Genomic DNA, 23676 nt, shown 5'->3' with positions numbered 1-23676 from the left:
CTTTTATGGGCATCCTAAAAGTCAAAGCATCTCCTAGGGGTGGGAATCTAGATCGTACTTTGCTACAAAAGGAGGCAAGGATGATGTTCCGTTTAAATACTTGCCGTCCTGAGGGTCTTAATGACCAGATTAGTTTTGGTTGCTTCATATAATATCTTGACCTCTTGGTCAGTTGGTTGTTCTTGTCCTGGTGATGATGAATCTAGCTTTTTGACCATGAATAATACTATATAGCCCAATTATTCTATCGGCCGTACTCCTATTTATGAGTATTAATTCCGGCCAGGTGGGGGATATTATGTGTATAGACCTCTTCATTTATTATTGGAGTATTTCCCTATCACAAGGTATAATAATCCTTTATAGGATACACGTTATTGATTATAGTCCCATATTTACAGTTTGAGATTGTTCATTGATACAATTTTAAATTCTTTTTGGTGTCTTTTTATTTAGTCCACCTTTATATATCTTCTTTAAGTAATTTTGCTTGATCCGTATACCTATGTATTTACCTCTAGTATCTGCTAGGTCCTTTATTAACTCTCCAGGTATATATAGGTGGCTTTACACACTGCAACATCGCAAACGACATCGCTGTAACGTCACCGGTTTTGTGACGTTATAGCGACCTCCCCAGCGACATTGCAGTGTGTGAAACACATCAGCGACCTGGCCCCTGCTGTGAAGTTGCTGATCGCTACAAATCGTTCAGGACCATTCTTTGGTCCGTTGTTTCCCGCTGTGCAGCAAAGTCTCAGTGTGTAAAGGGGACTTTACAGCGACTTCCCATTCAAAAAGCTGCTTTACAACATCCCCAATGACTAGCTAGGTCGTTCTATAGGTCCGGATCGCTGTTGCGTCGTTGGCCAGGTCGGCCTGTTTGACAGCTCACCAGAGACTTTGTAGCGATCCCGGCCAGGTTGGGATCGCTGGTGGGATCGCTAGAAAGTCTCAGTGTGTAAAGGGGCCTTATGGTCTTATAGTGTTGATCCCTATTCAGCATACCAGTTATTACCTTTTGTTCTTTTACAAATGGTTGTGATTACACTGTCTGATTTGCCTCCATCTTAAACCTTCTCCTTTGGTCCCATATCTTATTTAATGCATCACAAAAGACAGTTTAAGTGATGACGCCCATACCACACCCCAGAATACACTATATATACATATATATATACACACATACATCGTATCCTTTGTATTCATCTATGTGTATTTTTTATTTATTATTTTTACAAACGTTATTTTAGGGGTGCAGGGGTACAAGAGGACCATAAGACCACTTCGGAGATTACTAATAAGACCAAAAAAGAAAAAAACGAATACAAGGGTCTATAATACATACAAAATATTTTATTAATTAAAAACCATTTGATCTCAAAAGACACAGCCGGAGCTGGACAATAGGCCTCACAATCCACACAATCATATCATCCCTGTCTCAGAGTTCAATATAAATAGGGAGCATATGTATATATAAACATAAAAATGTATCACAGCATTATATATAATCAAGGATAGTAATTACAACCATATAGAAATTCATCCAATTATATCTCAAACCAATAAATGTATAAATACAATACAATACATTAGTTAATCATAAAGTGATAAGTGTGTCCAAGAATTATGGTTACTGAACAATCATAAAGTGCAAAGTGCAAAAGAGAAAAGAGAGGTCAGTGTGCATGCACACATATATATACATATACATACATTGGTATTTAAATAGTTAAAAGAACAGCCAAGACTCCATAAATGGCTAGAAAGAGTTAGGCTATGTGCACACGGTGCGTTTTTCTCGGCGTTTTTGCGCGTTTTTCGGGTGCGTTTTTGGCCTCAAAACTGCATGACTTTGCTTCCCCAGCAAAGTCTATGAGTTTTCATTTTTGCTGTCCCCACACAGCGTTTTTTTTTCAGCTGCGTTTTTGTGGTGACCACAAAAACGCAGCATGTCAATTATTCCCGCGTTTTTCACTGCGCTTTTCATCCATTGAGTTCAATGGGATGTTGAAAGACGCAATGAGAAACGCAAATAGCTGCGTTTTGGTGCGTTTCTAATACCAAAAACGCAGCTATAAGCGCAGGAGGTGGGTAGTAAAGTGACGTGTACAGGAAGAGGATTCCTTCTGTCAGTATAGACAGAAGCATGAATCCTCCCGCGTCCATCTCCCGTCCTGTGCATGTATGCTGCCGTGCGGCGCCATGTACAGGCAGGAGGTGGAAGCGGCTGCGAAAACAAAAGTTAACAGTAGAATAAAAAAAAAAAAAGTTATACTCACCTGTCTGCAGCCTCGCGGTGCCATGCCCGCTCCCAGCTCCTGTCACGGTATCGCCGCTCCCACTCCGGCTGTGTGCAGTCTCCCCGGGGCAGGACCTTGCTTGCAGGACCTGGCGATGGATCACCTGATGCAGTCACCTGACGCATCAGCTGATCGAGTCTCGGGCTGACGCGGGCGCCCGGCCGGTATCAGCGGATGCGTCAGGAGACTTCATCCCTGATTACCGGCAGCTGCTGCAGCGATCGGACAGGATCAGACTCCCGCCCCATCGCTCCGGGAGCTGCCGGTAATTCAGCACATAAGTGAGTATTATTTTTTTTTTTTTTCTACTGATGCATCAGCTGATTGTATAATCGGCTTTTATACAATCAGCTGATGTGTGATGGGATTCACATCCTTTAACCTGACATATCATCTGATCACTTTGCCTTCCAGCAAACCGATCAGATGATATTGGATCCTGATTGGACGGCGCGGGACCCTGACCCAGGATTACTGCGGAGGGGGGTTTATTTCAATAAAGATGGAGTCACTAATTGTGTTGTGTTTTATTTCTAATAAAAATATTTTTCTGTGTTGTGTTTTTTTTTTATCTTTACTAGAAATTCATGGTGGCCATGTCTAATATTGGCGTGACACCATGAATTTCGGGCTTAGGGCTAGCTGATAATATACAGCTAGCCCTAACTCCATTATTACCTGGCTAGCCACCCGGCATCAGGGCAGCCGGAAGAGTTGGATACAGCGCCAGAAGATGGCGCTTCTATGAAAGCGCCATTTTCTGGGGTGGCTGCGGGACTGCAATTCAGAGCGGGGGTGCCCAGAAAGCATGGGCACCCTGCACTGTGGATTCCAATCCCCAGCTGCCTAGTTGTACCCGGCTGGACTCAAAAATGGGGCGAAGCTCACGTCATTTTTTTTTTTTAAATTATTTCATGAAATTCATGAAATAATTTAAAAAAAAAGGGCTTCCCTATATTTTTGGTTCCCAGCCGGGTACAAATAGGCAGCTGGGGGTTGGGGGCAGCCCGTACCTGCCTGCTGTACCCGGCTAGCATACAAAAATATGGCGAAGCCCACGTCATTTTTTTTTTTTGGGGGGGCAAAGAAATCCTGCATACAGTCCTGGAAGGAGGATGCTGAGCCTTGTAGTTCGACAGCTGCTGTCTGCTCTCCTGCATACACTATTGGATGGAGGATGCTGAGCCTTGTAGTTCGACAGCTGCTGTCTGCTGTCCTGCATACACTATTGGATCGAGGATGCTGAGCCTTGTAGTTCTGCAGCTGTCTGCTCTTCTGCATACACTAGTGGAGAATGAAGAACACATTGAAGAAGGAAATGACATCAGACCTTTTTTTTTTTTGTTCACTGATAAAAAAACGCAGTGAGCAAAAACGCAGCAAAACGCAGCAAAAAACGCACCAAATCGGCCAAAAACGCACAAAAACGCAGCGTCAAAAAAACGCAGCGTGTGCACATAGCCTTAATGGTATAACCAGTACTTAGAAAGGGGAGGGGGGGGTGATAAGTTCCTAAAAGGATAAACTCTCAAGATGGAGGATATAGGTGTATATACATATATATATATATACATACATATACATATACACATATATACATATATATTTATGTACACACATACACACAGAAATGTATTAATTCTCTGGGGCAAGGGGTGAATCAGAGAGCAAAAAGAGCCCTTGTTAAATGATACCAGGGACAGTAGCTGTGACAGGGATATGCAAGTCTATTAGTCATGTAATGAGATTAGAGTTAATGTAAACACTGCAGCCCTGTCAGGTGCTACTATGATAATTACTGCTTCATAGACTGAATGCCCTAATCAGAGGCACAGGCATAAAACAAAGCCTGTGATCTGTATACTGACATGGTATCAGGAGCACTGATGAGAGCAGAGAAGTACAAGCAGGCACATTACCTAATAGCTGCAAATGCCACCAGACACTGATACAGGATTGTGACGCTCCCCGACGCTGGCGTTTCGGCGCTTCCTTCTTCAAAGGGGGGAGGCGGGAACATATGCTCCCTATTTATATTGAACTCTGAGACAGGGATGATATGATTGTTTGGATTGTGATGCCTATTGTCCAGCTCCGGCTGTGTCTTTTGAGATCAAATGGTTTTTAATTAATAAAATATTTTGTATGTATTATAGACCCTTGTATTCGTTTTTTTCTTTTTTGGTCTTATTTAATGCATGTGGATGGTATTTATATATGGGTTTAATGTACTTAGGCGGGCTTTGCACACTACGACATCGCAGGTGCGATGTCGGTGGGGTCAAATTGAAAGTGACGCACATCCGGCGTCGCAGTCGATATCGTAGTGTGCAAATCCTTTTTGATACGATTAATGAGCACCAAAGCGTCGTTATCGTATCATCTGTGTAGGGTCCGACATTTCCATAATGCCGCTGCAGCGACAGGTACGATGTAGTTCCTCGTTCCTGCGGCAGCACACATCGCTGTGTGTGAAGCCGCAGGAGCGAGGAACATCTCCTACCTGCGTCCCGACTGCAATGCGGAAGGACGAAGGTGGGCGGGATGTTTACATCCTGCTCATCTCCGTCCCTCCGCTACTATTGGCCGCCTGCCATGTGACTTCGCTGTGACGCCGCACGACCCGCCCCCTTAGGAAGGAGGCGGGTCGCCGGCCAGAGCAACATCGCAGGACAGGTGAGTGCATGTGAAGCTGCCGTAGCGATAATGTTTGCTACGGCAGCTATCACAAGATATCGCTGCTGCGACGGGGGCAGGGACTATCGCGCTCGACATCGCAGAAATTGATAAGGTTGCCCATACTTTTGCACCGGTCAAATTTTGTTTAAATGCGGATTGCACATTTTCTGTTAGTACAATAAACCTCATTTCAATCCAGAAATATTACTCAGTCCATCAGTTATTAGATATATGAAACTGAAATAGCTGTTGCAAAAACCCAAATTGTTATAAAGAAAAAAGGTTAACATTAATAGGGGTGCCCAAACTTTTTCATATGACTGTATATATTGTGAGGTAGCACGGTCGGCTGCGCAGCAGAAGACACGGGATCCAGGCATTAAGGTTCACAGCACACGGTTTAATGTCCAAACAAAAGTCCACAGCAATATACATGTGCCTCTCCAGCAGAGAACTCAGGGAGTTCTGTTCACTCCCTCACACCCGGCACACCTGCCCTCGTTCCTGTTTCCATTTAACCCTTCCTTCAGCCTGTAGGGAAACAGTATTAACCCTAGAGTGGATTTACTTTCTATCATGGAGTGAGCACAACCGGGGCGAGACATACCGGCCGTCATAGATAACCCCGGTCACAGTCTCACATACCCCCCCCTCAGTTCAAGCGTGCGGGGTTGAACTCCCGCCATCAAACACGGGCCGCGGGACAAGGCATCGGCGTTGCCCTGCAACCCACCGGCCCTATGTTCAACCGTAAACCGGAAGTTCTGCAGAGAAAGGAACCACCGGGTAACCCGGGCATTCCGTTCCTTGGCGGACCTCATCCAGACCAGTGGAGAGTGATCCGTCACCAAGCGAAACTGCCGTCCCAGCAGGTAATAGCGTAGGGACTCCAAGGCCCACTTGATCGCCAGGCACTCCTTCTCCACTACGCTATAATTCCGCTCGGGAGGGGTGAGCTTCCTACTTAAGAAGGTGACGGGGTGTTCCTCCCCCTGAACCACCTGAGACAGCACTGCCCCCAGGCCGACCTCTGAGGCGTCAGTCTGTACTATGAACTCCTTCCGGAAATCAGGGTGTACAAGAACGGGCTGTCCGCACAGGACCTCCTTCAGGGCCCGGAAGGAGTCCTCGGCCTGCGGAGTCCAGCGCACCATGACGGACTTCTTGCCTTTGAGAAGGTCCGTCAAGGGGGCTGATAGTCCCGCAAAATCCTTTACAAACCTCCTGTAGTACCCCACGATACCCAGGAAGGCCCTAACCTGCTTCGTGGTCAGGGGTCTAGGCCACTTCTGGATCGCCTCAACCTTGTTAATTTGGGGCTTAATCACTCCTTGGCCTATCACGTAGCCCAAGTAGCGGGCTTCCGTGAGTCCCAATGCACATTTCTTGGGATTGGCTGTCAATCCGGCTGTTCGAAGCGCGTCCACCACCGCTTGTACCTGTTCCAAGTGGGTCTGCCAATCGGAGCTGTAAATAATGATGTCATCCAGGTACGCTGATGCATACGCCTGGTGGGGTTCCAGCACTAAGTCCATCAACCTCTGGAACGTGGCCGGAGCGCCATGTAACCCAAAAGGCAAGACAACATAGTGGAAGAGACCCTCCGGCGTAACAAAAGCGGTTTTCTCCTTGGCGGACTCCGTCAGTGGCACCTGCCAGTACCCCTTGGTCAGGTCGAGCGTGGTAAAATATCGCGCCTGTCCCAGCCTATCAATCAGCTCATCCACCCGGGGCATGGGGTAGAGATCGAACTTGGATATTTCGTTCAATCTCCTAAAGTCATTGCAGAACCTTAAGGAGCCATCGGGTTTTGGTATTAGGACAATCGGACTAGCCCATTCACTCCGGGATTTTTCGATGACCCCCAGGCGTAACATTGTCTTTACTTCCTCCGATATGGCTTGTCGTCGAGCCTCCGGTACCCGGTATGACTTCAGGCGTACCCTCAGGTGGGGCTCGGTGACAATATCATGTCGTATCAGACTGGTCCTACCGGGCAGCTCGGAGAAGACATCGGGGTTCTGCTGAACCAACCGTCTGGCCTCTCGCCTCTGTGTCTTGGTGAGGGCTTCTCCAATCCTTACTTCCGGTTCGTCCTCTCCGGAGGTCGCTGGAGCCGGATGTGAACGACCCGAAGAGGAGGGAGGTGGGGAAAAAACAGCCATCAGGCTTTCCCGTTCCTGCCAAGGTTTTAATAGGTTGACATGGTATATTTGTTCAGGTTTCCGCCTACCGGGCTGCAATACTTTATAGTTAACCACCCCTACTCTTTCCTTTATCTCGTAGGGGCCTTGCCACTGAGCCAGGAATTTACTCTCCGCCGTGGGGATTAATACCAACACCCGATCCCCGGGTTTAAAGGTCCGCACGGTGGCTTGTCTATTGTAGCGGCCGCTTTGCGCGGCCTGAGCCTCCTGTAAATGCTCCTTCACAATTGGCATGACCGCGCTTATGCGGTTCTGCATACCCAAAATGTGTTCAATCACACTTTTATGGGGGGTGGGCTCTTGCTCCCATGTTTCCTTTGCCAGGTCCAACAATCCCCGGGGATGTCGCCCGTATAACAATTCAAAAGGCGAAAACCCCGTGGATGCCTGTGGCACCTCTCGTATGGCAAACATCAAATAGGGAAGCATCATATCCCAGTCTTTCCCGTCTTTTGAAATCACCCTTTTGAGCATGGTTTTCAGGGTTTTATTGAAACGCTCGACTAAACCGTCCGTTTGAGGATGATACACAGACGTACGCAACTGCTTGATCTGGAGTAGCCGGCATAGCTCTTTGGTCACTTTAGACATGAATGGGGTCCCCTGATCCGTAAGGATCTCCTTGGGCAACCCCACCCGGCAGAACACAGCAAACAACTCCCGAGCTATAAGCTTTGCTGCAGTATCTCTGAGAGGTATCGCCTCGGGATACCGGGTGGCATAGTCAAAGATCACTAGGATGTGTTGGTGCCCTCGAGCGGACTTTACGAGGGGCCCCACCAGATCCATCCCTATCCGTTCAAAAGGGACTTCTATAATGGGTAACGGTACCAACGGACTGCGAAAATGGGTCAGGGGTGCGGTAAGCTGACACTCCGGGCAGGTTTCGCAGAACCGTTTTACCTCCCCAAAGACCCCGGGCCAATAGAACCTTTGCAATATTCGCTCCTGCGTTTTCTTGACCCCTAGGTGGCCACTCATCAGGTGTTTATGAGCCAAGTCGAGGACCCGCCGGCGATGCGGCTGGGGCACCACCAACTGTTCTACCCCCACGCCCCGTATTTCATCTACCCGGTAGAGTAAATCTTGCTTAAGAGCGAAATGGGGGTACCTTACCTGGGCACCGGGCAGCTGTGCCACCCCGTCAACTACTGTCACCCGACTCCGGGCATGGATTAACGTAGGGTCCTGGAGTTGGGCTGTCCCAAACGTATCCGGGGACGCCTCCAACTCCGGGATGGGCTCGACCATCTCAGTCTCTCCTGCCAATACCTCTAGGGGTGACCTATCGGGTTCACACTCTGTCCCTATCATGGGGACCCCTACGGCAGGCGTCCCGGATTCAGGATTGTAGGGCTCAGGTCCCGGACTGACCAATATCTGAGGGGACTTAGGGGGTCCCCTCCATAAAGTCCAAAAATAGGGCAGATCCCTTCTTAGGATCACGTCATAAGGAAGAGTGTTAAGAAGTCCCACCTCATGTTGCACCTGACCGCAAGGTGCTGTGATGGTGACAATCCCCGTGGGATAGTCTCGGCGGTCCCCATGTATGCAAACCACCCCCACGGTACGTCCTGTGGCCTTTACTTTAGCCCTCAAGGTGGATCGCACAAGGGTCACTAAGCTTCCGGAATCCAACAAGCCTGTAACCGAACATCCATTCACCTGTATTTGGCACAAGTGGGGCTCAGTCTCTGGGGAGACCAGGTCAGCGGTACACACCACCTGAGCATACATTGAACCCCGCCGGGTAACCCCACAATCCATGGGCTCCGTGGTGAGTGGACACTGGGCTTCCATATGTCCCACCCGCTGGCACCGCCAACATCTAATGGGGACGGAAACCCCCTTGACGGGTTGTCGTTTAGGGTACAGAACCTTCCGGACCTCAGGAATGGCGGCCGCGGCCTCAGACGGGACGGTAGGGGACTCCTGCACCGTTGTCAGCGGTGGGTCCTTGGCCCTAGGCTTGGAGGGGCCGGACCGACGGGCGGTACGCAAAGTCTCAGTGTCCCGTATCAAGTCCTGCGTAGCCACATGCCGCTCTACCAGGGACACTAATTGGTCCAGTGTACTCGGGTCGCCCTGTCCTACCCACCGTTGAACGGTGACAAAACGATCCACTACTACCCTTTCCACCATTTGCGCCGGGCTCAGAGTGTCAGGCTGCAACCACTTTTTTACAAGATGCAACAAGTCATAGGCCTGGGAGCGTACGGGTTTGGCTTCCTCATAGAACCACTGATTTACCCGCTGAGCCCGTACATAGGTATTCACCCCCAACCGAGCCAGTATTTCGGCTTTCAGGGTCACATAGTCAATGGCGTCCTCGGTACAGAGGTCCAGGTACGCTTTTTGGGGTTCCCCCGTCAGATAGGGCGACAATACCTCAGCCCACTGGGGGGTCGGCAGCTTTTCCCGCTCGGCCACCCGCTCAAACACCGCCAGGAACGCTTCCACATCATCCCCCGGGGTCATCTTTTGCAACGCTTGTCTCACCGCTTTCCGGACGCTGCAGTCGTCACCCGGTCCCGGGGTTGTTGCTGCCGGTCCGGCACGGATCGACTTGGCCAGGAGAATCATCTGTTCTTGATGTCTTTGTTCCTGCAATTGCAAGGCTTGCTGCTGACGTGTATTGGCCTGAACCAGCTGTTCTTGGTGCCTTTTGTCCTGCATTTGCAAGGATTGCTGCTGACGTTCCAACGCCCGGAGCAGGTGTGCATTGGTCTGTTGCTGCTGTTCATTAGCCTGTTGTTGCTGTGCATTAGCCTGAGCCAGCTGCTTTAGTATGTCCTCCATGGCGTCACCGGGTTTTGGCTGTAGTATAGCCGCTCGAATCCAGGACATGTGCTACCGGGTCACCAGGGATGGATGCTACACCTCACCGGGCTGGCATGCCCGCCGATTCTCCACCATATGTGAGGTAGCGTGGTCGGCTGCGCAGCAGAAGACACGGGATCCAGGCATTAAGGTTCACAGCACACGGTTTAATGTCCAAACAAAAGTCCACAACAATATACATGTGCTTCTCCAGCAGAGAACTCAAGGAGTTGTGTTCACTCCCTCATACCCGGCACACCTGCCCTTGTTCCTGTTTCCATTTAACCCTTCCTTCAGCCTGTAGGGAAACAGCATTAACCCTGGAGTGGATCTACTTTCTATCATGGAGTGAGCACAACCGGGGCGAGACATACCGGCCGTCATAGATAACCCCGGTCACAGTCTCACAATATATATATATATATATATATATATATATAATCTATCCACACACACATACACAGCTTTATATATTAGATATACACATATGGCTGACGATTCTGTCTGGGGTTCGTCATTTTAATGACCCAAAAAATGGTGCATGCAGCTTTTTTCGTTCAGTCAAAATGACGACTAGCGGTTAATGTTTGATTGGTAAGGACTGTTTGCAGAATTGGAGAGTTTCCAAGAGTGATGGTGGGATTGTGGAAGGTTGGAGGTCAGAATGCTAAGGAGGATCTCAGCTCCCCCGGTAAAGGCATCACCTGGGTCCTCTCTCTGGGGGACGGTGCAGGGAGGGCAGCTCCATGTTCAAAGAGGCAAAGTCCGGCAGTAGAACAAAAGTTGTTTCCAGCATCATGGCCAAGAAAAAAGGTTAAAAACCAATTTTATTCCATAACTTGTGCAAATACAACAGGATATGTCTAAGACTAAGAACCTCTGTTAGGTGTGAAACGCATAGACATTGTTTTATACTTCGTGGACGTCCATCCAACCTAGTGTTGGTTTTAACCTTATGGAATAAAATTGGTTTTTAACCTTTTCTTGGATGTGATGCTGGAAACAACTTTTTTCTATTGCCGAAGGTTCGAGGGGTAGAGGTGGAGCTGTGGTGGAGTCTGAAGGGGGCCCGGAAATTTTGTCAGTATCGGGCCCGGAAATTCCTGGTGGCAGCCCCGGCTGGAGGGGCCCGGGGTGGCTGCCCGCAGTGAGTGTGTTTTCACTTTCATGTATCATGCCCCCGGGCCGTCACCAAGCAGCTGATTACCGCTGCCGGAGGCGGCACTGTTTGTATAGCTGCAGACAGGCCAACGCAGAGATTCAAACTCGCCCACACTGCACACTGTGCGCGGCCTGTGCTGAAGATGAGGGAGTGGCCAGGCAGCAGAGATGCCAGGAGGAGAACAGCCAATCAGGAGAGGGGGCAGAGCCGGGAAAATGAAATGATGAAAAGGAAAAGAGTGCAGGAGTGAAGAAGGAGTAGAGACCACAAAAAGAGAGAAAAGCAAACAGAGAGCAGAAAAACAGTGAGAAGAGGAAAACAGAAGGAATAGAAAGAAAAAGCAGAGGACAGGAGGAGCAGCCAGGAAGACTCACAGGAAGTGCAGCAGAGAGGCCTGAGCCACTATCATCATCTCTCACAGCACAGGAGCTGGTGAGTATTGTAATGTACAAACCTCTGCCTGTAATACTACAGAAAAACTGCCCTGTGCTGTGCCATCACTCTGTGTGTGTGTGTGTGTGTGTGTTGCCCCTGTGCCAATACTGTGTGTGTGTGTTACATCACCGCCGGAGTCTGCTCCAGCGACTTCTGCTCCGATCGCCAGGCGACGCCGTGTTCCTGCCGTGGATGGTACTGGTGATGGGAGAGAAGTTGATGCCAGCGGCACCAGTGGGCGCAGGCTCCGATCATCCACTGGGCTGGGTTAGCTTGGGATCTGCAGTACCGCTGGCTGACTGTGGGTGGCATGTGTCTTCCAGCTGAAGTTGCCAGCGTTCAGCTACAGCCAATGGGAATACAACACACCCTTCTTATTTCCCCTCCTGTCACATGATTACTGCCAGATATATTTCTGATTTTCCTGGCTCCTGTTACGTCCTATTCTGTTGGTGATTCCTGTGTTGACTTCTGCGTGTTTTTGACTACCCTTCTGCCTACTGTTTTTGTACCTTGCTGCCCGACCCGGATCTGACCTCTGCTACGTTTGCTGACTACGTCACTGCCTGCCGATTCTGTCCCTGTTCCGCAATTCCTGGTTTGACCCTGCCTGACTACTACTCTCATCGGACTGCAGCCTTCCACAGGTAGTGATCTCCAGGGTCCTGTGTAATTCCAAATCCCTGTATAGGGGTTAAAGGGTTTCAGGGTTCTGGGGGTCCTACTTGGTGAGTGGCTTCACTCTAGCCTCCCCTTTACAGCCCATCTGAGTCTGTGGATCCAGGCAGGCGTTACAGTGTGTTGCCCCTGTGCTGTGCCATCACTGTGTGTGTGTGTTGCCCCTTTGCTGTGCCATCAGTGTGTGTGTGTGTGTGTGTGTGTGTATTATCCCTGTACTTTGCAGAGTTTTAATATAGATCCTGAGGCTATAAAGAGTCATAATCCTTACCATTAAATGGGGAAGACAGAAGTGAAAATTTATATTGTGTGTAGTGAGGGGCACGAAGAAGGACATCCCAACTTTAGGCCAAGTTCACATATTGCAGATTTTTTAGGGATTTGCGGTGTGAATCCACTGGTCTTGGTGCAGTGGCCTTTGCTCAGTAACAGGACGGTGGTTATATTCAGACTCTATGTGGTGATATTTGGTCATGGTGTGACGGCATTATTTTGCAATGTAATAATACATTGCAAACCTTTATATGGTGGGTGTTGTTGAGTAACACTATGTAGTAGTATGTGTTATTTCTGACTATAAGCCGCCCCCAATAATGCATGCCGGCCCCCAATAACATGTATCATGATTATTATGATAATTTTTTTTGTTTGTTTGTTTTTTATCGGTGGGGGGGCCCCATTCAGACTTTTGCTATGGGGCCCCATGATTTCTATGTACGCCCCTGCCTGGGACTGCCCTTGTCGGCTACCTACCAGCGTGGTAGCCTAGCTGCACCTCCAGTGGCTTTAGTGAAGACTCGGTAGCCATTCAGATTTGCTCCTCCAGGTCAGTACTCAGTGCCTTTGGTCCAGTGGAACAACTTACCTGCTGCTTGCCCTGCGAGCATGACATATATGATGTTTTGATTGCTTGTTATTACATTTTTTTTCTGTTGCTGCAAAGGCCTAAAAAACGGTAATCTTGTCGTTTTGATTTTTTTCTGATGACACGGTTTACTGTTTGGATTAATTTATGTTTTGATAGATTGGACTTTTATATAAACACAGTAATATCAAATATGTATATTTTTTAATTTTATTTCTTTTTTTTAATGTGGTAAAGGATGATGTGAACTTTTATTTTTAAAACCTTTTTCAACTTTGTACTGTACTTTGAACCTGCAAGAGTCTGACCACTTGTTCTATATACAGCAATGCTGTTTACAGAAGAAATCACAGTCTCCTATGAATGCCGGCCACTGGCTGGTTATCACAAGAGTACTATGGTGACAGACACGGGGGTTATCCACTGACCAATGGCTGTCATGACATTTATTTTATTTATTTTACTCACTTATATAGCACTATTAATTCCACAGCACTATTAATTCCACAGCACAGCGTTTTACAGATGTGATTGTACCGTTCCGGGGCTCGGCCGGCTGCCGAGTCGCTCGGATCCGTGCTCGGTGGGTGGCTCGAGCTCCTTACGGACCCGGGGGTCACATCGTTCTGAAAGGGGGTTGGAGCTACATGTAGGGACTTCGGTGGGGAGGTCCACGGCCGGAGCCACGGTTGTTTGTACGGGATTTGAGTTTGTGATGCCACCCATGGATTGTGGTGAATAGATGGACACCACAGCTGCCGTTGACTAGGCTCCCGGGGACGTTGTTGCGCAGCTTGGTGTTGACCTAATGGTTGGGCTGTTGTCTTCAGTCGGGTCTTAGATTGGATAGGTCCTTAAGTCCAGTCCTCAATCAGTTGACTTGACTCAGCCCGGTTGTTTCTGGGCCTCGTACTGGGTCTGAGTACCCCTCCTGGTGCTCCGGTTTCCAATCGGTTCCCCGGTTCGGTACCGGCGGGCAACCGCCCGTCCCCGGTCCCTACGATTCCACCGGCTGTAATCCCAGCTCCTGCTTGCGGCCACCACCGTCTGCCTCCTTGCCAGAGGTGACTGGGCTCCAACCCAGACACCTGGTGTAGACTATGGCAGGCCTGGACACAGGCCTGTCCTTGAACTCCACTCCACTCCACTGTCAAGACTAATCTCTTCTCGACTACTGTTTTTCCCACCTCCAGGTCTGTGAACTCCTCGGTGGGCGGAGCCAACCGCCTGGGTCCGCCCCCTAGTGTGAACATCAAACCCAGAGGGAGGTGACAAGGGTTTTGTAGTTTGGCTGCTGTCACCTTACTAAGGGGGGGGAGGGAATGTGTGTATGGGACTACCCGTGACAACCTGGCTAGTCCAGGGCGTCACATGATCATCTCATCAGTATCCCACGGCTGCACGCCAATGAGGACTCACAACAGCATGCCCCCCTTCCAGCATGCATTAAGTGCCGCTATCTGAGATTAACAACAAGTGTCGCTCCACCCATGGCTGTTAGAGGCAGATGAAGGCTGAGTAATTCAGCCTTTATCTGCAGGGAAAGATTCAGGATCAGCCTATGAGCTCACATCAAAGGCAGGGAAATGACTCATGACGTGCATAGCAGGGTTAATGCAGCAGTCAGATGTTAGCCGGCAAAAGATAGGCTGTCTCAACTGCTTCATGACTGTCCCTCAAGTTAAAATTTGCCAATCTGCTCCTAATCTTATCCATAATGCAGGTTTGTAATACATTGTGTAGCCACATCCACCCCATGTCTTACCATTGGTTTCTTAGTTCTCTTTCCATACAAAGACCAGTCAGAACCGAATTCCAGCAGTGGCCTAGTGGTTGCAAGTACAAAGGCGCTTCTGAGCAAACGTAACAAGTGTCTATTAGATGGCTCCAATTGTGCCACTTTTATTAAGACGCCTTCAAGTGTTAACAAATTGGCGCAAATCGCTCCATCTTGGCACAATATGCATAAAGTAGGGATTGCCACTTAATAAATGTTGTCTGTTTCCTCTGAATAGTGACCATTGCTGAGTTCGGCCTCCCTCCTGGTTGCCTCCGGGGCCACCTCTCTGCTTGTTGAACCTCTTTAGTCATTTTTTTACTCTTATACAAGGTCCTGTGTCTCCTGTATTCTGCTGCTCTATGTCTCGGTCTTTATTCTTCTTTCAGGTAGTACGTAGTGCACAATGTTAGTGCCCCAATCACAGAGACTGAATCCCATAATAATTGTAGTGTAATTAGGGACAGGAGTTGAATTTATGACATCTATTCTCTGTAGTGACTCCTCTATACTGCCCGATTCTAGTTGTGATATATTCAGGGTAGTAGTGATCATTCCCATCATTATCACTGTGTGAGGAGAAAATCAGACAAAAAAACCACACAACACGATATATATCTAAATTTATGTTTGTTTTTTATTAGAAGATCAATAAGCAGCATTGTATTGAAAGTATACTGGCCCTTTGAGAAATTACACAATGGTCACAGTGCCTCTCAGGTGAGCCCCCGTGTGGACTACAGAACCAGCTGCAGTCATTGGGGACCAGCTGAGAGGCACTGGACCCAAAGATCCAGAGGAAGGCGAAGAAACCCCCCGGAGAGTTCTGCCTCAGGGGGGAAAAAAATTCCTTCCTGACCCCAGTTCTGGCGATCGGATATTTCCCTGGATCACGTCAGTCCTGCTGCAAATTGCAGTATATTTATATGTAATTATTAGTGATGGGCGGATAGTAAAATATTCGGGTTTGGATTGTTGGATCGAATACCCAGTACTATTCCAGTATTCATCACGAATAACTGACCTAATGCAAGTCAATGGGGAACTCGAGTGTTATTCTAAGGACATCTTCAAAAAAAATGCTCGGGTTCCACATTGACTTACATTAGGTTAGTTATTCTTCAGTAATACTGATATTTCCCTGGATCACGTCAGTCCTGCTGCAAATTGCAGTATATTTATATGTAATTATTAGTGATGGGCGGATAGTAAAATATTCGGGTTTGGATTGTTGGATCGAATACCCAGTACTATTCCAGTATTCATCACGAGTAACTGACCTAATGCAAGTCAATGGGGAACTCGAGTGTTATTCTAAGGACATCTTCAAAAAAAATGCTCGGGTTCCACATTGACTTACATTACGTTAATTATTCTTCAGTAATACTGAAATAGTACTCGGCATTCAGTACAACTAATCCAAACCCGAATATCTATTAACCCATCACTAGTAATTATAAGCTATGGAGCGCTAATCTTACAAAGAAAAATATACACACACCCTGCTCCTAGGAGCTTACAATCTAATATACAATATGACATATGCACACAAACATATGCACACTCAACTTGATGCTCACACACATACAGACACATATGCCCACAAACACACACATACACACTCACCTCAAGACACACATACACAAACACACACCCCTTCAGTGCTGCAGTGCTGCGGAAAGAAACGATCACCCCTTAATTGCTGGGACTCCACACAAACCTTCACAAATAAATCCTTTCATTACCTGGACGCCATACAAACCCTCACACACCCCTTTAGTAGTGGGGTCAATAGACACTGACACACTGTCCCTTTATTGCTGGGGCCACACAAACAACCTTTCATTCTTGGAACACACACCTTCAGTGCTGCAGTTCTGGGAAGCGATCATACATACACACAAACACACACACACACATACATACATACACACATACACACACACACACACACACACACACACACACACACACACACACACACACATACATACACACACACACACACACACTTACACACGCACACACACATACATACCTTCTAGGTCTGAACCTGAAAATTCTTCTCGCTTGATAATTGTAGGTCCTATGACAGCCTTGTGGAAGGGTCAAGAAGAAATAAAACATGCAGAGATAGTTATTGCTTGGAACAATCATGGTGATGAGTCCATACAGTGCACACTGCTGATCTCTTCCTTGTCCTGCTGTGCTGTTTGTGCTGTGCAGCGAGTCCTTCTTCACCCCTCTCCGATGTTGCCCGATCCTCCAGTATTCAGTGAAGAGCTACCTACCTGGACCAGTCGTCTTCAAGCTGTGACACAAGATGGTTCTGGATTAGAGCTTTGTACATTCTATAGCATTTGTGATGTCATGTGAGGTCTATGATATCAAGTGCACTGTGATGTCATGTGCTTTGCGATGTCATCATACCTGGAAGCAAATCAAATTCATGTTAAAACAATAACTTTATTTAATTAAAACCACACACAATTGAATACTGCACAATAAAAATTTGCTACAACGTTAGTCATAAATCAATGTATACCTCAGAGGGGGAGGGGCCCAGGATGGATTCCCTAGACTTCCCCTACCTGGCCGCAGAGGTTGGTACTATGCAGAGATTGTTCGCCCCACCTTCTGATAGACGATTGATTGGCTGTCTCGAGCATGGCCCCGCCCATAGAGGCCAGCATACTATTCAGGTCTCGGATTGAAATGAGCCCTGACTGCCTAGCGTGCGTTCCAGCTACTTGTAGGGAGTTTTCTTCCTGGGGACACCGTATGTTTACAGGTATAAAAAAGCTGCCTTTGAATACAACATGCTCTATCTGGCTATATGAGCCTCAGGTTCAATTTGGGATGCCCCTGATGAAACCCCTGGCATTTGGAAAGGGAGGAGAAACGCGTCAGGCGTGAGGCTACTCAAGCTAAGTTATTGTGTCATTTGGCACATCTTTTATGCTGTGCAATATTATTTGCCATTGGGTATATTGTGCTTTTTGCTATTGAGCGCTATTTATCATTTGGCAAATATGATACTATTAGCATAATGATCTGTTACTGGGCATGCCACTAATACATCTCATGTTATTCCATATGACATTGCTAATACAGGCAGGGTCGGACTGGGGTGCCAGGGGCCTACCAGGGAAATTACCTCTAGGAGCCCACACTGTAGCTACCATAAACGGTTTTATTACTTGTTCATTTTCGGCTTCTCTCAGTATAACTTGCGCCTTTTAGCAAACTACTGTGTGCAAAAAAGAACTGTATTGTGCACTGCAGATATCACAGGATTTCTTGTAGCATCTTATTTATTGTAGTTAATTATGGAATCTATTATTTACAATCAGTCGCAGTTTTTCTTACACACGGACATTCCTTGTCTTAGGAAAACCACTGAGTCCATCAGGAAAACAATATTCAAAGAGAAGCAGAATGTTATCCAGCATCTTCAAATGGAAAAGTTTACTAAAATTAATCCCCCTATGCCACCATCTATCCACCATATAGGGTCAGTCCCCACTGACTTGGGAAATCCCCTATAGAGTCAGTATGTGGTGGTGTGAAACATTACCACTCCAATACACTTTTCCATTTGGAGACTCCGGTGAATATTTGCTTCACTTTAGTCTGACATTTATCTATTTTTTCTGTCTTTGTTATCATAGTGGTATCTGTAGCGCCCCTGAGACCCTCAGGTCACTACAGGGAACTGCATCCTCTTGGGGATGCAGGACCTACTCCCTGGGACTTGGAATACCAGTGCCGATTCCACCAAAACACGACCAAAATCCTAGTTCTCTACTGCACACAGGGCATAGAGGGTTAACCATGTAAGGGGATGGTCGCCATGGGAACGAGTCCCTCAGTATAGCCAGCCTGGTGGGAGGGGTCAGCAGTCAGTCAGTCGGTAGTCGGTAGTGAGTTGAGTGGCACACAGAAGAGGTGTGCAGACGTGCCTGAGCTGGGTTTGTGTAACGGTGATCCGGGGGCACAGGAGAGAGGTCGCCAGGATGGGTACCGGAGATACCGCTGGGACCAGAGCACGCACGGGGCACGGGGCACGGGGCACAGGGCCCTAGGTCAAGCGTCAGTTTCATACGGTTTGATAAATACCTTCCCAGTGAGGACACCTTCACGGACTTCACCGAACCAAATAATCCGGGGGCATCAGCAGTAAACTAGGATCGGGGTTTGGACATTTACCTCCCTGCAGGGTCTGCACTGCCCTCCATATGGAGAAGGAGACTGTACCCCAAAAGGGACGTCTGGGCTCACAAACGCTCCATGCTACGGGGACCCAATCAACTGAGAGTGCCGGGGACCGTGCAACCTAGGTCATTACATTGGCACTGATACTCCAAGGGACCTGAACCAGTGGTTCAAACGTCAGAGTGAGTAGAGACTGTTAAAGACAACCTGGTGAGGTCTCCGTTATTACCCTGCAACATCTCCCAGGCACAGCTCTACCTACAGAGGATCTAACGCCATTGCTGCATACACCACCAGCCCATCAGATGCATCCAACTACTCCACAGCGTGGCTGGCCAGTAAAGGTCTAAAAGATGAAAAAATAATGACATGGCCTCCTTGTTCACCTGATCTGAACCCCATAGAGAACCTGTGGTCCCTCATAAAATGTAAGATCTACGGGGAGGGAAAACAGTACACCTCTCGGAGCAGTGTCTGGGAGGCTGTGGTGGCTGCTGCGCGCAATGTTGATCGTAAACAGATCAAGCAACTGACAGAATCTATGGATGGTAGGCTGTTGAGTGTCATCATAAAGAAAGGTGGCTATATTGGTCACTAATTTTTTGGGGTTTTGTTTTTGCATGTCAGAAATGTTTATTTCTAAATTTTGTGCAGTTATATTGGTTTACCTGGTGAAAATAAACAAGTGAGATGGGAATATATTTGATTTTTATTAAGTTGCCTAATAATTCTGCACAGTAATAGTTACCTGCACAAACAGATATCCTCCTAAGATCTTCGTTCCGAATAGCATGTGCAATGCAAGTTACATAGTTTTATAGTTACATAGTTACATAGTTACATAGTTACTTAGGTTGAAAAAAGACCTAGGTCCATCTAGTTCAACCTTCCTCCACCAGTTCTACATTTAGTCACTAAGTCATTTATAACCAACAATGTTGTGTGTACTGAGGAAATCATCCAGCCCTTTTTTAAAAGCTGTTATAGTATCTGCCATTACTACCTCTTGTGGTAGGGCATTCCACAGTCTGACTGCTCTAACTGTAAAGAACCCTTTCCTATTTAGGTGTCGGAATCGCTTTTCTTCCACTCGCAGTGAGTGCCCCCTGGTCCTTAGTATTGTTTTCGGAAGAAATAAGTCATGTGCCAGTCCTTTATATTGACCACACATGTATTTATACATATAAATGAGATCTCCTCTGAGACGTCTTTTTTCTAAGCTAAACATATCTAACTTTTTCAACCTGCCATCATATGGGAGGCCTTCCATTCCTTGTAATAGTCTAGTTGCCTGCCTTTGAACTGACTCTAACTTCTGAATGTCCTTTTTAAAATGTGGAGCCCAAAACTGGATCCCGTATTCCAGATGTGGCCTTACAAGTGATTTATAGAGGGGTAACAATACGTTGGGATCACGGGATCTAATCTCTCTTTTTATACACCCTAAAATCTTGTTTGCTTTAGCAGCTGCTGCTTGACATTGAGTGCTGCTGCTCAGCTTATTTGTAATGAGAATACCCAAGTCCTTCTCCTGTTCTGTAGTCCCGAGTTTACTTCCATTTAATGTATATGCAGCTATAGGATTACTCCGTCCTAGGTGCATTACTTTACATTTATCAACATTAAATCTCATTTGCCAAGTATCTGCCCATTCTGACATCTTATCCAGATCTTTTTGTAATATTGTACTATCCAGGTCAGTTTTTAATATCCTACATAGTTTGGTGTCATCGGCAAAGACTGACACTGTACTATCAATCCCATCCACAAGGTCATTAATAAAGAGAGTAAAAAGAATTGGTCCTAGCACAGATCCCTGCGGCACCCCACTGCTGACTATAGCCCATTTAGAGAATGTACCATTTATGACTACTCTTTTTGTTTCCTATCTTTTAGCCAATTCCTTACCCAGTTGCATATTGTGTCCCCTAGTCCTTGCTTCTGGAGCTTTAGTATAAGGCTATTATGTGGTACAGTATCAAATGCCTTTGCAAAGTCCAAATAAATCACATCAGCTGCATTACCAATATCCAGGTTTGAACTTACCCCCTCATAGAACCCCAACAGGTTGGTTAGAAACGACTTATCTTTCATGAATCCATGCTGTTTGTCAGTTATCATATTATTTTCTGCAATATATTTTTGCATGTCATCCCTTAAAATGCCCTCAAAAACTTTGCATACTACTGATGTCAGGCTTACTGGACGGTAGTTGCCTGGATCTACCCTCTTACCTTTCTTAAATATCGGTACCACATCAGCAATCCTCCAATCCTGAGGCACCAACCCTGTTACAAGTGAGTCTAAAAAGATGAGATACAGTGGTCTGTCGATTACGGAGCTCAATTCCCTCAATATTCGTGGATGAATGCCATCTGTCAATGTTTAATTTACTCAGACGTAGGCGTACTTCATCTTGTGTTAAATTAATTATATCGGGTGGTGGACTTTGATTTTTCACTTGTTGAATGATCCCTGGTACAGTCAGTTCCTTGGTGAATACAGATGAGAAATGCCTATTTAATATCTCAGTCTTTTGTTTGTCCTCTATAACTAACTTGTTATTATATTTTAAGGGTCCGATACTATCCTTTGTTTTCCTTTTGGCATTAATGTATTTATAAAAGATTTTGGGATTTATTTTAATGTCATTGGCGATTTTTGTTTCAGTAGCTAGTTTTGCTTGTTTGATTTCTTTTTTGCATTGCCTATTGATATCTTTATACTCCTGCAATGCTATTTCTGTATTCTCAGCCTTTAAGATTTTAAACGCCCTTTGTTTTTGTTTTATTATACTTTGTACAGTCTGATTTATCCATAGTGGTTTCTTTTTATTCCGGGACATTTTATTACCAGAGGGTATACGTTTTTTACAGGACTCTAGCAGTATATCCTTAAACTTACCCCATTTATGTTCGGTATCCCCAGTTACCATGACTCTGTCCCAATCTACACATTTAAGCTCTTCCCTTAATTTGTTGAAATCAGCTTTCCTAAAATTCCAGGTTTTAGCATTCCCCCTTTGAAATGTTCTATTGAATATTATGTCGAAGCTTACCATATTATGATCGCTGGTGCCCAAGTGCTCCCGGACCTGTAGATCTGAAATTGTATCCGGTCTATTTGACAGGACCAGATCTAGCAAATTATCTCCCCTGGTCGGTTCACCTACCATCTGAGAGAGGAAATGGTCTTGAATGGTAGATAAGAACTTACAGCTTTTAGCAGAACCAGAAGATTCTATGTCCCACTGTATGTCTGGATAGTTGAAATCCCCCATAATAAGAACCCGATTATTATTATTAGCTGTCTTTTCAATTTGTTCCAGCATTTCACCCTCTATTTGTTCAGGTATGTTAGGAGGCTTATAGCAAACTCCAATTAGCATTTTTCCATTATTCCCCTCCCCATGTACATTTACCCATACTGACTCTACATTGTTGCTGTTCCCCTCAATGTCATCATACAACACAGGTTTTAGGTTAGATTTGATAAATATACACACCCCACCACCTTTTTTGTCTTTCCTGTCCTTCCTAAATGTAGTATAACCCTGTATGTTTGTCACCCAGTCATGGCTTTCATCCAGCCAGGTTTCCGTAATGCCCACCACATCATAATCCATGGTTGACATAAGAGTCTCCAATTCATTCATTTTGTTTGCAAGACTTCTTGCATTTGCCAGTAGACATTTAATCCTATTAACACCTTTATTACTCCTAGCCTCCCTACATTCCTTGTATGTCCCATACCCCCCTAATCCTTCATTGACCCCTACCGTCTCCCTGTCTCTATCTGCTCTATCTATCCCCTTATTTGCTCCACTACCCTCCCTCCCCCCCCGATCCTAGTTTAAAAGCTCCTCCATCCGTCTGACCATTTTCTCCCCCAGCACAGCTGCACCTTCCCCATTGAGGGGAAAAACTAACAATGTAACGAGTAACCTGAATGCTGTACATTTCGTGGGGGTAGCAAATACTGCGGAATTCGGGTTACTCATTACATTGCGAGTTTTTCCCCATTGACTTGCATTGCACATGCTATTTGGAATGAATATGCGAGTATTAGACAGTACTCGTTATGACTGTAGCGAGTGCGATTAGTTAGGTACTCGATCAACTCTACTTACAGCAAATGAAAACCCAAAAATCATTATCTCAGAAAATTAGAATAATTACCACAAAATACCTGCAAAGGCTTCCTAGGTGTTTAAAATGCCCTCTTAAGGGGGCTTTACACGCTACGATATCGCTAATGTGAAGTTGTTGGGGGGTCACGGAATTTGTGACGCACATCCGGCCGCATTAGCGATGCCGTTGCGTGTGACACCTATGAGCAGTTTTGCATCGTCGCCAAAAAACGTGCAAAATCGCTCATCGGTGACATGGGGGTCCATTCTCAAATATCGTTACTGCAGCAGTAACGAAGTTGTTCTTCGTTCCTGCGGCAGCACACATCGCTCCGTGTGACACCGCAGGAACGAGGAAGCTCTCCTTACCTGCCTCCCGGCCGCAATGCGAAGGAAGGAGGTG

The sequence above is a fragment of the Anomaloglossus baeobatrachus genome, chromosome 9, assembly GCF_048569485.1.
Source record: "Anomaloglossus baeobatrachus isolate aAnoBae1 chromosome 9, aAnoBae1.hap1, whole genome shotgun sequence".
Classification (NCBI taxonomy): Eukaryota; Metazoa; Chordata; class Amphibia; order Anura; family Aromobatidae; genus Anomaloglossus; species Anomaloglossus baeobatrachus.
This window is presented reverse-complemented; position numbering follows the sequence as displayed.